At 41.9% G+C, this 16,270-nt stretch overlaps 1 protein-coding gene across 28 annotated transcripts in view; it reads left to right on the top strand.

Moving 5' to 3' along the window:
• ERC1 (ELKS/RAB6-interacting/CAST family member 1) overlaps positions 1-16,270 on the top strand; it is a 394,021-nt gene that overhangs the window by 307,575 nt on the left and 70,176 nt on the right. The gene's annotated exons all lie outside the window — the stretch shown is intronic.

Genomic DNA, 16,270 nt, shown 5'->3' on the forward strand with positions numbered 1-16,270 from the left:
CGCTACAGAAGGCACTAAGGGTATTTTCATTTAAGTGATTTCCTGTTATTCAAGGCTGGGTAAGCTCTGATGGTAAGAGCAAAGTTTTGCCCTTTTCTTTTCCACCCAAAACCTTCCCCAAATTTAATGCTTAATACTAACGTGAGGCCTTTCATCTGTGAAAATAAAAGCTAGAAATTTCCTCATTGATGATGGTTGCACAACAATGTAAATATACTTAATGGACAGAACTGCACACTTAAAAATGGTTAAAATGGTAAATTTTATGTTGTGTATACTTTGCCACAATTTTAAAACTGGGGCAGATCTTTTTCCCCTTTGAAGATAAGGAGAAAGCTGAATTTCAGAGTCTGCGTCCTCTCCATCTTCAGTGCTGTTCCCGGCATTCCTGTTCTACACGAGTGTCCACCTCCTGCCTTCCGGGTCATCCCCTTCATCCTCCGCCACTTTTCTGTACGTTTGGGCTGCCCACATTCTCCCTTCTGCCTGAAGTAATCAGAGTAGGAAAGTTTTCAAGTGAAGGAATTTCTTTTTTTCTACTTTAGAGGATCAGTCATCAATTGATAGCATCATTTTTCATTTATTTATTTTTGGCTGCGTTGGGTCTTTGTTGCTGTGCGCAGGCTTTCTCTAGTTGCGGCGAGGGGGGGGGCTACTCTTCGTTGCGGTGCGGTGGCTTCTCTTGTTGCGGAGCACCAGCTCTAGGCATGAGGGCTCAATAGTTGTGGCGCATGAACTTAGTTGCTCCACAGCATGTGGGATCCTCCCGCACCAGGGATGGAACCCATGTCCCCTGCATTGGCAGGCGGATTCTTAACTGCTGCGCCACCAGGGAAGTCTTAGCATCATATTTAATGTTCAAATAAACAAGAATCACTATTTACACAATAAAGATATTTTCTCTATTTTAAAGACTAATAAAACTGCTTATAAATAGACTTTATGTGGCTGACTTTGATGAGAAAACACCAGAAGATGTTCCCTACTGCAAGATAGATAGATGACCAGCAAAAAACAACCCAGTGCTCATTTGCAAGTGAAAGAAAACTTTTACCCACTTAAGCTCTGGTACCCCTGGACGTTCATCCCTTTAAGAGATGGAATTCACTATGAGCTTTCACCCTCTCCTGGGTGCCGGTGACACAAGGGAAAGCAAAACAAAGGTGCTCTGGGGGCCTCCCTTTATTGCAAGTTCAACCACTTTATCCATCATTTGTGGGAATTCTGCCACATAAACATTTTCAGGTCACCTAGCTTGACAAAAAAAAAGAAAGAGAGAGAGAGATAGACTTCTTTCGTATCACAGAAGAAAACGGAGCAAAAAAATTGATCAGCGGTTTGTCACCCAGCTCACATTGCTCAACCTGTCTCATTTTAAGAGCTGTAACTGATTCTAATTGGTCCTCATTTCCCATTTTCTGAACAGATTATCAGTTTCCGTTATGTTCAGCAGGAGAATTATGAATGGATAAGGCTAGCTCAGCGGACTGAGGAGGCTGGAGGGGTCGTAAACGATGCATCTGTGCTTGTGTCGTGGGTGCAGAAAACTCGGGTGGGCTGCCTGGGTCTGCGCGTCATCCTCCCAGCTAGGAGGTGGGTGCCGTCTCCTGTTCCATTAGGGAGCAGTTAGTGAGAATCAGTCAGTGTCTTCAGACAGGACCCAGATCTTGAGACGAGCAGTGTGTCCGTGCAGAGCTGTGTCATGAGCTGAGGTCTCCTGGTGCATGTTCTGTGGAAACGTGTCTGTCACTGGGGAAGTGAGCTGATTGTCAGACAGACGTGCTGTCACCTGCTCACCTGGCCGAGCCTGCTCACAGGGTCTCTGGCCTTCTGTTTCACTGTCCCAGACCAAACATGCCCTCCTGTCCCTGCAGTCTTTTCCCAGCGGTCCCCGCTCTCCTTCCTTGCGTGACCCCCGGGTGGTCCTGGCGGCAGTGGGGGGATCCTGTCCTCTTCAGACAAGCATTTGCACAGACTTGCTTCGTTTTCTGTTGTGTTTTCTGTATTTTACTTCTTTAGCCTCATAAGACCGCTTAATTTCCCTAATCCCTAAGTCCCTGATGGAAAAGGGGGGACTTCACTGCTGCCCCAAGTATTTCAGTAGGTCCGGTATGAAAAGATATCTGAATTGAGTGAATCTTGCTTTCAGTGATTGTCTTTTACTGCGTTCTGCCCGCTCTCCTGTTACCAGTTGGTTAGTCTCCAGGGAGCTGCCTGTGACACACAGGGTGCCTGCGTGATACTTCTCCCCTGACTTGTTGCTTCATCAGGTGGAACTAAGGGTTCTGACAGCCGCTGAGCAGGCCCAGGACACCGGCCCAAGCTGGTCGTTCTCACTCAGGTCCCCATGAGTTTGCAGTCAGGCTCCTGGCCAGGCCTGCAGTTACCTGACGCTTGGCCGGGGCAACAGGGCTCACTCACATGGCCCGGGGCTCTGTACCTTTTAGGCTTCTCCGTGGGGTTACTTAGGACATGGGGCTGGTTTCCCCTAAGCACATGATCCAGGGGAGGGGAAGAGAGCAGCCAAGATGGAAGCCACGATGTCCTTATAACCTGTCTCGGAAGGGGCACACCATCACTTCCCCTTGCCCTGTTGCACGTGCACCAGCCACCTACAACGTGGGGGGACCAGTGCAGGCGGCCTGGAAGGCTGGCTGCTATGAGAAGTGAGTGAACAAGCAAACAGTGGTGTCCTCCTGTGGTGAGACACTGTTCAGATGTAGAGGAGTACGTGCTGTGTGATTCCATGTGTGTGTTCAGCTCTAGAAAAGACCACTTTACTCTCTGACCTCAGAAGGCAGATGAGGCATCAGAGCAGAACTCGCTTCATCTTCTCTTGCCTGCCTCCGCCCCCAAGAGGGGCCTGCAGCAGGAAGGGACAGGTTCTGTCCTCTTCATGCCTTTCTCCCTCTTCCTTTGGCGTTGGGGTCCTCTGATGCCATTGCAGCCCTTTGATGCTGCTTCTCTGGCCAGCGTTGACCCCCGAGGGGTGAGCAGTGCCCGGAAGACTCAGACCTGGCTGCTCCTTGCTGGGCTGAAGAGAGCGTGTCGGCTGCCACGTGCTCCTCTGTCCATCCTGCTCTCTGTCTCTAGGTGTCCTTTCTCCTCCTCAGATAAGCACAAGGCAAACCAACAAGTCCGATGCCTGAGTAGGTACCAAACAAAGGAAGGAGAAGCCTGTTTCCTTTTCTTCTACTCAAACCCCGTCTTCAAGATTGAAGACTCTAGGATTTAGGGCTGAATCCTCTTTGAGCCTCTCTCACTGAGCACAGGGGCCCCCCTTGTGCATGACTGTCTGCTCCCCGTGACGTCAAGACTCCTTCTGCCAGACTTAGCATCACCGTACACCAGTCGCAACCCAGAAAAGGCATGAGCTGTGAGGGGCTGGCCTGGTGGACGGTGGTGCCTTTTCTGCCCCCCCCACCCCCCTTGTGGGCTCTCTAGAATGTGACCTGCTGAGCTCTCCTTTGTCCCCGGCGTTGGGCCTGGGCCACCAGTTCTGGAGCAACTGGGAAAACCCATTCATCATAGTATTAAAACTAGTTTAAAAGTGACATCTAACATTGGAGAGAGAACAACAAAACGATTTTACATTCTATGAAAAGAGAACAGCAATAGGGTGAAGCTACAGAGAGCTCCTGAGTTGTCAGTGAACAAAGGAAAAAATAAACAGCAAATGTTGAGGTAGCGGGAGTGCTGCAGAGGCTGCACGTGGGGGGCAGAGCCAGAGGCGACTGGCCGCCTCGCCAAGCGCCGGCGTTCTTGGTGATGAGGCCAGGCTCCGCGCACCCGCGATGCCAGGTGCTGGGACGCAGCAGGCATCTCTCAGAGGACACACGGGCGTCTGGCCTGCCTGCTCTGTCCTGTACTTGTCGTGTCCACGAGCCAGCCTCTCAGCCATCTGTGCGACGTTATCCCCTGAAGGTGACTGGTACGTGGTGATCAGAGAGAGTGAAAACCTTCTGCTGGTTAGAATATCCGATATCCAGAAGTTGACAGAGTAGACGATTACAGTTCAATCCTTATTTCATGATTCAACAGCCCGTATTGACTTGGTCAGATAAACGTGCTCATCTCGTTTTAATTATCCTATCTCCCTTCAGTTCTAGATTCTTACATATTAAGTACTCAGTATACATACTTCTTCCTCTAAACCACTACAAACATTAGGATCAGCTACATGTTTCCTGCCGCTGGTATCCAGATTTATTTGAAAGGAACTGGATGCAAAGCATTTTCCGTTCACTGCCCTCATCTCTGGAATTGCCTTCTACTTCCTCAGCTTAATCTCTGCTTTAATCTTCACTTCAAGACTCATCTTTGTAGTTTGGAATTTCCTAGCCACGGAATTGGTTTTTTTCCTTACATTAGCAAAGCCATTCTTTGCTTTTCTTCATTCACACGTTCGTCCTCCTTTGGGCAGAAGCTAAAATGCGAGAGGGAGGAGGAAAGAAGCAGCAGCACTGTTCACTTGCTGTCCTACGAGTTGTTGCGTTTACTCTGAGCCACAGTGTCCTCTTCAAATGTAGGAATCCCCACCGGTAACTGTTGCTCCAGCTCCAGACCTCAGCTCCAGCTCCAACTCTGTTGATAAACTAAGTGTATCATCTGGAGCAGTAATACCCCATCAACTGATACACAGCACTTCACAACCTACAGCGTACTATTCAGATGCCTTATAGCCCCAAGCCTGAGGGCTGTGTGGGCCAGGCAGATGCCATAACTCAAGAGGGGAGGGACGCATGTAAGACGAGAGGAGAGACCATGATGAACTGGGGGCCACGTGCTTTGTCCAGAGAGGCCGCCGCTTTTAATTCCAGCTCGTTGTGACCCTGCAAGACGAGAGCCCTGTGTTATCCAGTCATCCATACCGCCCCCACACACAGAGAATCCATATATATAAACCTCTCTTTTTTGATCGAGGTGTAGTTGACATACAGCATTATATTAGTTTTAGATGTGCAACATAATGATGTGATATGTGTGTATATTGTGAAACGATCACCACAGTAAGGTTAGTTTACATCCATCACCACACAGTTACATTTTTTTTTCTTGTGATGGAAACTTTTAAGATCTTGACTCTCAGTAACCTTCAAATGTACAACACAGTATTGTTCACTCTCATCACCATGCTGTACATCGCATTCCCAGGACTTAATCTTATAACTGGAAGTTTATACTTTCTGACCCCCTTCACTTACAAATCTCTTGAAATGTAAGTGTTGGCCACTAATTTATTCTTTCGGTTTTTTTAATGAATCAAGTCACAAGCTTCCTAACTTACCTCTCTGGTCTTATCTTCCTCATCTATAATATTACATGGATAGATAAAATTAATTTTGAGGTCTAAAGTTATGTATTTTCCAATTTTTGACAAGTCAATATATTTACTTATAGCTATATTACCTGCTAATTGCTGACATTGGGAACAGTTTTAAAAGAAGGAATTGTAAAGCATAAGAAAACACATATGTAAGGATTGTTTAAATCTGTCTATAGGAATTTCCTTACTTTATGAAAGTAGTAAGTATTGCATTTTAAAGTTAAAAAAGAAATCCTGGTTACTCACTATCCCCTTGAAACCTTTTTTGTATCCTACAAAGAAATAGATCATATTTTGATGAGTTCTGCTTGCTTGGAGTTAAGTGAAGTCCAGAGGTTGGGAGATGTGGGGAAATCTGGAATCCTCCCAGCCTCCTTTCTTCCATCTCTTCCATCTTTTTTGTCATCAATTCCAGATGTAGAAAGATTCTTCACAAAACTTTGATAAGACCCTTCCCTTCTTTTCTAGCGTCAAATCTAGCTTGCCCTTCCTATTGTCAGACCGCTGCCTTTTATGATGCCACAGGGAATTTATAAACCTTCTGAGTCTCCTGATCCCTCTTGAATTGTCTCAATGCAAATAAATCAACCTAGATTTCCTGCCCCAGTGCACGTGCCCCTCCTATTCCTTCTCCCGTCAGGTGGCATGATTTATAACTGTTTCCTGTGCTCCTTGACCTTGGTCTGAGGATCTCATTAAACATGAGTAAAAAGAAGGCTGGTTTAGGGTGGTTCCCCTTTCCCCCACTAAACTTCTCTTGGCAGGAGTCAGTTCAGACCAGTGTACTCCACAGAATCTATTCCTACCGCCTCTTTTGGTCCCTTTTGAACCAGTGTGGATACTTATTAAAAGTGAATATGGAATTAAATGATATTTGTATTCAAGGACGAGAGGAGTGATATAAAACTATAACATTACCTGTTACAGAATGCCCTTCCCGTGGACAATGTACATGACCAAATTAAATCACCCGTACTATCTGGCTTTCTTGAAAACATTATTCAAGATAAGAATATCTAAAATTTATTGAGCTAACTCTTGTTTTGAGTGCTTCACATGAATTAACTCATATACTCTTCACAACAACCCTGTGAAGTACAGTTATCCTCATTGTACAGAGGAGATGCTAAGAGAGAGACAGTGAGTAATTTGCCCAAAGTCACATAGCTAGTAAGCGATGGAGCTGGGATTCAGAACAAATCATGTCCCTCCGTTGCCAACACTGCTGATCACTACACTGAAATGTGTTGCCATCATTGTGGGCTTTTGGTTAGAGATTTCAGTAGCCTTTAGCTGTATTATTAATGACCCAGTAATTCTCTCGTGATAAATAGTACTTTAATAAGCTCTTTTCTAAATTACAGTGAAAATAAATTACCATAATGGACTGTGCTCAGTTTAAAAAGTCAGAATCTTGACAGGCCAAAATCTATTCCCGATCTTACGTCAACAGATACCTTCTCATTTTCAACAATTATCTTGGAAATTGTTGACTGAATTAATGAGAGTTAGAGAATTCTGATTGAGAACTCAGAGAGCATCTGAAATCAGATAGACCGATTTTTAAGCAGCCAAGTTTGAAAACATGTATGGTCGTAATCCTAAATTACCATCACAAATGATTCGGGTGTGAAAATACTGTTACTGTCATATATGTACATGGGCAGATATATGGAAATCTGGCCCCAAAATATTACACATCATTTATTAAGATATCTTTTGAACAGCAGAATTTAAGAATCAGTAAATTTGCATTCTTAAGAAGAGCAAATAGAGATTGAAAAGCTGTTAAAAGCTCCTAGAAAATAGTGACTGCCAAAGAATGAACATCTGTTATAGCTGAGGTTCAAGAGCTTTTCCCCCTGTATTTCAAAGATTTTATACAGTGTAAGAATTTAATTAACTAAATAAATTGATGCGCTTTAGTGCTAAAACAGGGTTTGCGGTAGCTGTTTTTCAAGGTAGAGAATGTGCTTAACATAAAGTTTGTGGTGTTGCCGGTGGTGCGCCTCAATATGGCACTCCGGATTGGGTATCATGTTTCTCCTGGCCTTGTGTGAGATTGCAGCCTAATAGTAGTCAACTCTAAAATTAGGTGCCTCTGAAGATCGTTTTGAACATGCGCCTTTCAGGCCTCCCTAGCACTTTAATGAGCCAGGTCACCAGAAATATCCAAAGAGATCGAACTATGTTTAGATATATATGTGCTCTTCGCAAATGTATCCACCTTGCAGGCCTGAAACCAATACCTAGCTGTATATTAAGACTCATGTTAAACACGTGTAAGAGCCTGGTTGACTTCTCCATCGGCCCTCAGTCACTGGCCCGGATCCAGAGAAAGGACGCACTGTGTGCTGTCCCTCTAGTCAGCTCTGTCCCAGTCTCTGCTAAATGGAAGACTCGTAAGAACAAGTTATCTCTGCAACAGTTTTCCTCACGGTTGCCTCCCTATCTACCTTATTGTTTAGAAAAAATAACCAGGCAGAGCTATACGCTACAGGAAAGCAGTTTTGAAGGCTGGTTCTAATTCAGCTGATTGCCATCTTTAACTGTATTTAGACATTCACTGTTTATAACAGTATTTCCTAATCCTGGATTATCTTCCTGAATGGTAATGATATTACTAGCCACTGGCTTACAACTGTTCTTATGGCCATGCACTGAAATAACTATGTCTCTTACTATATAATATTAAAATAGCTAAATTGTATCTTTTAATACTCTGAGACTAAAATAGGTCTCTCACTTTTATGTCAGCTGGTAGGAGCAGCCATAACTTAACATCTTCTTTTCATTCCCATAATGTTTTAACTGTAGAAAATGGCAAAACATGAGCTAAATTAAAGGAAATAACTCTCTCTGTCTAGAGATAATTTCCTCTATTGCTGAAATCTTCTTGTTCTACAACCTTTTTTTAAAAAATCTTTTTTATTGAAATATACACACAGAAAAGTACACATCTAAGCATACATGTCAGTGAATGTTCACAAGGAAATACTCTCATGTAACCAGCATACATATCCAAGAAGCAGATCATTACCAGCACCCCAGAACCAGGCCCTCGTGCTCCCTTTCAGGCTCTGTACCCGGCTCAGTCCTGCACGTGACTGCTTGCCTGAATTCTGATAGTATTGATTAGTTTTACCTTAAAATCAAGACTTTAAAGTTAAGATTTTGTGTCAGCGGAGCTGCTGGGGGCCCAGAGGCAGAGGCCAGTGAAGCCACCACGTGGCCAGAGGGCACAACCTTGAGCCACAGAGGCCTTGTTCGCAGGCCTTGAAGCCTAATGGAATGTGTTCTGCTGGATTTCAAACTTGCTTGGAACTGACAACCCCTTTACTCCTTCCAACTTCTCCCTTTTGGAATGAGGATGTCAAGAAAATGATATGTGGCTAAATGGAAATATCAGTAAAGGGACATAAAACCTAAAAAGAAACTAAAAAGAAATTCTGGAACTGAAAAGTGCATTAACTGAAATGAAATCCCTCACTTAGAGGGATTCAGAGGCAGCTTTGAGCAGGCAGGAGAAAGAATCGGTGACATGAGGATAGGATAAGGGAGATTATCAAGGCTGAGGGACAGAAAGAAGAATGATGTAAGAAAAGGGAACAGAGCCTAGGGGCCTATGGGGCAGCACTAAGTGGACCAACACACACATCATGGGAATCCCAGAAGAAGAGAGAGGGAAGGGGGCAGGGAGAATATCTGAAGAAATAATGGTGAAAACTTCCCAAATTTGCTGAAAGACATAAATATAAACATTCATGAATCTCAACAAACTCTAAGTAAGATGAATTCAAAGTGAGACACATTATAATCAAACTTTCAAAAGATGAAGAGAGAGTCATCACATACAAGGATCCTCAGTCGGATTTTCAGCAGGTTTCTTATTGGAATCTTTGGAGGCCAGAAGACTTTTTTGGGGAGGCTGATATATTCAAAGAGCTAAAAGAAAAAAACAAGAATCCTATATCCAGTAAAACTCTCCTTGAAAAATGAGGGAGAAATTAAGACAGTCTGAGTTAAACAGAAGCTGCAGGAGATCATGACCACTAGATCTGCCCTGCAAGAAATGCTCACAGGAGTCCTGCAGGGTGAGATGAAAGGACAACACTAGACAGAAGCATGAAGCTGCATGGAGAAATAAAGATCTCAATAAAGGTAAATACGTGGGCAATTATAAAAGCTAGTGTTATTGTAACAATGGTTTGTAACTGTAGTTTTTGTTTTATGCATCATTTAAGAGACTAATAGATTTAAGGGAAAAAATTATGTGTAAAAGCTCATATTACTGTAACTTTGGTATGTAGCTCCACGTCTTGTTTTCTACGTAATTTAGGAGACTGGCGCATTAAGAAGAATTACTTTTATGTTTTGGGTTACACATTGTATAAGCATGTAGTTTTGTGACATCAACAGCTAGAAAGGGTGGGGACAGAGCTGTAAAGGAGCAGAGTTTTTATATGTTATTGAAATTAAGCTGGTGTAAATTCAGATTAGACAGTTATAACTTTAGGATGTTAGATATAATCCCCACGGTAGCCACAAAGAAAATAGATATAGCATATACACAAAAGGAAGTAAGAAAGGAATTTAAACATTTTGCTACAAAAAAAAAAATCAACTAAATACAAGAGAAGGCAGTAATGCAGGAAGTGAGGGACAAAAAAACTATAGGGCATGTAGAAAATAAATAGCACGATGGCAGAAGTAAGCCCCTCCTTATGAGTAATTACTTTAAATGTAAATTGGTTAAACTCTCCAATCAAAAGACAGAGATTGACAGATTGGATAAAAACAGATAAACCAACTACATGCTGTCATCAGGAGGCCCACTTGATGTCCAGAGACATAAAAAAGTTTAAAAATGAAAGGATGGAAAAAGATACTCCATGCAAATAGTGACCATAAGAGAGCATAAGTGGCTCTACTAATATAAGAAAACAGACTTTAAATTGAAAAAGTTTACAAAAGACAAAGAAGGATGTTATGTATTAATGAAAAGTTCAATACAGCAGGACAGTGAAACAGATATAAACATTTACACATCAATGGACAGACCATCAAAATATATGAAGCAAAACCTGACATAATTGAAGGAACAAGTAGACAGTTCTACAGTAACAGTTGGAGACTTCATTACCCCATTCACAGTAATGGATAGAACAATCAGAACATAAGTAAGGAAATAACAGATTTAAACAGCACAGTAAACCAACTAAACATTACAGACATATACAAAACACTCCACCCAGCAGTAACAGCAGACAGGCATGCCTCATTTTACTGCACTTCATTTTGTTGTGCTTCACAGATACTATGTTTTGTTGTTGTTGTTGGGGTTTTTTGGTTTGTTTTTTTTTTACAGATTGAAGGTTTGTGACGACCTTGCATCAAGCAAGTCTGTAGGTGACGCTTTTCAGACACCATTTGCTCACTTTGTGTCTCTATGTCACATTTTGGTAATTCTCACAATATTTCAGACTTTTCCATTATTATCATATTTGTTACAGTGATCTGTGATCAGTGATCTTTGATTTTACTACTACAACTCATTGAAGGCTCAGATGATAGTTAGCAGTTTTTAGCAATGTTTTTTAATTAAAGTCTGTAATTTTTTATTACACATTTAATGGGCTACAGTATAGTGTAAACATAACTTTTTATGCACTGGGAAAGAAAAAAATTCACGTGACTCACTTATTGCAATATTTGCTTTATCACATGGATCTGGAACTGACGCTCAGTATCTCCAAGGTATGCCTGTACACAGTCTTCTCACACGCACGTGGGGTGTTTTCCAGGATGGACCATATGTTAGACCACAATAGATTTTAAAAGATAGATATCATACAAAGTATCTTCTCTGACCACAACAGGACGAAGTTAGAAATTGGTAACGAAAGTGAAATTGAAAAATTTACAAAGTTGTGGAAATTGAACAATACACCTTTAAACAACCAATAGATCAAAGAAGAAATCACTAGGGAAATTAGAAAATACTTGGAGGTGAATGAAAACACAACTTACCAAAACTTCTGGGACATAGTGAAAGCAGTGCTGTGGGAAATTTGTAGCTGCAAATGCTTACATTAAAAAACAAGAAAGATCTCAAATCAACAATATAACTTTATAATTTATGGAAGTAGAAGAAGGAAAGCAAACTAACCCAAAGCCAGCAGAAGAAAGGAAATAATAAAGATTTAAGCAGAGAATCAATAAAACAGAGAAAAGAAAAACAGGAGAGAAAAATCAGAAAAACCAATGAAGCTTTTGCTTTGAAAAAGTCAACAAAATTGATAAACTTTTAGCTATATGGAGTAAGGAAGAAAAAGAAGTCTCAGTTACTAAAATCAGAAATGAAAATGGGGACATTACTACTGATTCTCCACAAATAAAAAGGATTATAAGAGTGTACTGTGAACAATTGTAAGCCAAAAAATGGGATAACCTAGATGAAACAAATTCCCAGAAGCGAAAAAACTACCAAGACTAAATCATGAAGAAATAGAAAATCTGAGTTAGACCTAGTAAGGAGATTGAGTCAGTAATCAAAAATCTCCCAACAAAGAAAAGCCCTAGACCTGATGACTTCATCCCTGAATTCTTTAAAGAAGAACATTTAAAGAAGAACTAATACCTCTCCTCCTCCGATGTTTCCCAAAAATTGAAGGCAAAGGAATACTTCCTAATTCATTCTGTGAGGCCAGCATTACCCTGAAAACAAAGCCAGGCAAAGAGACTACAAAAAAACAAAACTACAAACCAGTATCCTTTATGAACATTGTTGCAGAAATCCTCAGCAAAATACCAGCATACAGAATTCAACAGCATATTAAAACATCATATATCATGACTAAGAGGGATTTGTTCCCGGAATGCAAGGCTGGTTCAACATACAAAAATTAATCAATGTAATAAACCACATCTGCAGAATAAAGGGGAAAAAAATCACATGATCATCTCAATTGATTTGACAAAATTCAACACCCTTTTATGATAAAAACACTCAATTACCTCCACATAATAAAATCCATATATGAAAATCCCACAGCAAACATCATTCTCAATAGTGAAAGACTGAAATGAAACCTTTTCCTCTGAGATCAGGAACAAGGCAAGAGTACCTGCTTTCACCACTTCTTTGCCTTTTTTTTTTTTAAGATTTTTTTTTTTTATGTGGACCATTTTTAAAGTCTTCATTGAATTTGTTACAGTGTTGCTTCTTCAAGCTTTGGTTTTTTCACAGCAAGGCATGTGGGATCTTAGCTCCCCAACCAGGGATCGAAACCACACCCCCTGCATTGGAAGGCAAAGTCTCAACCACTGGACCACCAGGGAAGTCCCTCACCATTTCTTTTCAACATAGTACTGGAAGTTCTATCCAGAGCAGTTAGGCAAAAATAAATAAATAAATAAAAGAACTCCAATTTGGAAAGGAAGAAGCAGAATTATCTCTGTTTGCAGGTGGTATGAGCTTATATGTAGAAAACCCTAAGGATTTCTCACAGAGAAAAAAACTGTTAGAACTAGTAAATGAATTCAGCAAAGTAGGATGCAAAGAGTCAACATACAAAACTTCCCTGGTGGTCCAGTGGTTAAGAATCTGTCTTGCAGTGCAGGGGACACTGGTTCGATCCCTGGTTGGGGAACTAAGATCCCACATGCAATGGGGCAAGTAAGCCCGCACACTGCAGCTACTGAGCTCGCATGCCACAACTAGAGAGTGTGTGCCACAACTACAGAACCCACGTACTCTGAAGCCTGCATGCCACAACAACAGAGCCCACACACTTTGGAGCACTCATGCTGCAACTACTGAGCCCACACGCCCTGGAGCCTACATGCCACAACTAGAGAGCCTGCGTGCCGCAACTGATGAGCCCACACGCCACAATTAGAGAGAAGCCTGCCCGCAACGAAGAGCCCGTGTGCCGCAATGAAAGATCCCACATAACACAGCTAAGACCCAATGCAGCCAATAAATAAATAAAATAGAATAATAGTAATCTTCAAAAAAAAAATTTTTTTAAGTCAACATATAAAAATTTGTTTGCGTTTTTATACACAAACAATGAACAAACCGAGAAAGAAATTACAAAAGCAATTTCACACACAATAGCTTTAAAAAGATTAAAATACTGAGGAATTAACTTAACCAAGGAGGTGATAGACTTGTACAATGAAAAATACAAAACATTGCTGAAAGAATTTAAAGAAGACATAGATTAATGGAAAAATATTCCTGGTTCATGGTTTTGGAAGACTTAAAATTGTTAAAATATCACTACTACCCAAAGCAATCTGCAGATTCATGCAGTCACATATAAATTCCAGAGATGCTTTTTTTCAGAAATAGAAAACCCATCCTAATATTTATATGGAATCAATCTCAAGGGACCCTGAATAAGCCAGAACAATCTTGAAAAAAAACAAAACTGGAGAACTCACAGTTCCTGATTTCAAAACTTACTATAAATCTAAAAGCATCAAAACAATGTGCTATTAGCATAAAGACAGATGTACAGACCAGTGGAATAGAGAGCCCAGAAATAAGCCCTTACATACATGGTCAGATGATTTTTTTTTTTTGCGGTGCGTGGGCCTCTCACTGCTGTGGCCTCTCCCATTGCGGAGCACAGGCTCCGGACGCACAGGCTCAGTGGCCATGGCTCACGGGCCCAGCCGCTCCGCGGCATGTGGGATCCTCCCGGACCGGGGCACCAACCCGTGTCCCCTGCATCGGCAGGTGGACTCTCAACCACTGCGCCACCTGGGAAGCCCTCAGATGATTTTTGACAAGGGTGCCAGTACCATTCAATGGGAAAAGGACAGTCAATTCAACAAATGGTGCTGGGAAAACTGGATATCCACATGCTAAAGAATGAGTTCAGACCCTTACCTAACACCATATACAAAAATTAAATCCAGTTGAATCAAGGACCAGAGCATGAGACCTAAAACAATAACATTTTTAGAAGAAAGCAGTATAAAAATTTCATGAGAGCTAGAAATACTGATTTCTGGAGTCATCAAAATAGAAGTACCAGTTAAAGCCATGAAAAATGTATTTGCTTACTCAAGAGAGAATATAGGCGTTATGTTTACTTTTTACTGTTTTCTGACACTTGTGTGAAAATATTAACACATGCCATTCTTTTAATCCTTACATAATATAACTCAGCAAACAGATGCCCTCTGTACACCACCCCATTGTTAATAGTTCAGAATCGGCTTTATTGGATGAGAACTGCTGGAAGTTTTTTATAAGGTTTCAGGGCTTTTAAGATCTTTTTTCCATGATTTGCATGTGTTGAGAATGCTTTAAGCATTTATGGCACAGTGTATCACAGGTAATTGTGATATTATGTACCCCACAGGCTTTTTGCTGTTTTGACATTTTAAATTAAAAATCTGTTCCTGGAAACAAGGAGGATGGGAGTTAAAAATTCTACAGCCGTATTTTGAAGAGGTAAAATAAATGTAGGGTAAAAAAATTCCTTACCGAAAACAGTTCTGTCTAAATGCTATCGATTTCAGGTTATTTTCTCTATTTTCCTTAAAGAACCTAAAGTTTTCAATCTTTCTGCATTTGATCCCTTAGCAAAAATATCTAGTACCTTTTCTTTTTTTAACTCTTGGTTAAGTTAACCTATTCACGTTAAGTGCCACAGTTATTTCATGAACTAGTCTTTCATATAGTCGGGTAATAAATTGTACTTCACATCTTGATATAGTTAGAACTGATCCTTAGCCAGTAAATTGCTGTGTATTTCTAGGAGAGTATAATCCTCAGTAACATAAATTAAGAACTTTTAAACATCAATTATATTATAAACATCAGCTGTCCATTAATATTGATTAATAAATCAATAAGTTTCAAAATTAATAATTTTCAAATCAATAAAAGTAAAAATATATTGATAACTTCTGAGTTGATAAAATTAATATTTACTATTATTATTTATCTAAATGGAAGGAGCTACATGTGTGAGAAAGAAGGAATTTTTCTTAACCTAAAAACAGGGAGGCTAGTCAAAAGGACCTACCTGCACATGCCTAGGAAGTGCAGGGGTGCTGTTGGTTCTTGGGGCTGGGGTGTCCTTACCACCAAAATAAAGCTGTAGTTTTGGGTGATTAGATGAACCCAGTTGCAGACTAACTGTGGTCAGATGGCTACAGAGACCTGGACTGGATAGGCTCTCCTGACCTAGAAGTTTCCCGGAAGCGGCTGCTAAGAGTTAGGTCTACTGCAGACACAGCAGCCCCCGCTGCCTGCCTCCCCGACCTGTCCCAGGGTTGGGCGGAGGTGAACCAAGGCTTGCTGGGGAGGGCGGTGCTCTGTGGACAGGCCTTCGGGGCAGCTGCTGGCTGCTTCCGGCCCCTCACAGTCCCACTGTGGTAGCTAATCAGCTGCTGCCCAAATACCTAAGTCTGTTGTCGAGAAGAAGGTTTTCGCTTCCCCTGTGCCTTTAACCATAGTTGTCTTTTTTCATTCAGTTGGCGATCTTCCTGGCTCTCAGTATGAGGAGTGATTTTTCATCGGTGCCTGGACATTTGGGGTCTGGGGCACGCCCTGTGACTCTGGATCTTATTTAAACCGTCTCTGCCAGCTGGTTTTCGTTGGCACACTCCAGAGAGGAGAGGGTGGTGAGGCCTCATTACTGCCCAGTGGAGGCAAATCCAGGCTCCCCTCTGCCTCTGTTGACACCCAGGGAGTGGGGCTCCCCATCACTCCGGGCAGCGGTATGAATTGTACCCCTGCTAGGCCTCCCCGGACTTATTCCTGCCAGGATGTGTAGGACTCCCTCCGTAAGCACTGCAGGGTGGCCTCCTTCCTGCTGTGCAGCACTGGGCCTCCTCTGACACTTCCCAGGGTGGGACTCACCGCTCCGCCCGCCTGTCCCCGGTGCCACTGGGGGGGCTTGGTTACTGCCCCTTCCC

Source organism: Globicephala melas, chromosome 10 (genome assembly GCF_963455315.2).
Source record: "Globicephala melas chromosome 10, mGloMel1.2, whole genome shotgun sequence".
In the NCBI taxonomy this organism is placed as follows: Eukaryota; Metazoa; Chordata; class Mammalia; order Artiodactyla; family Delphinidae; genus Globicephala; species Globicephala melas.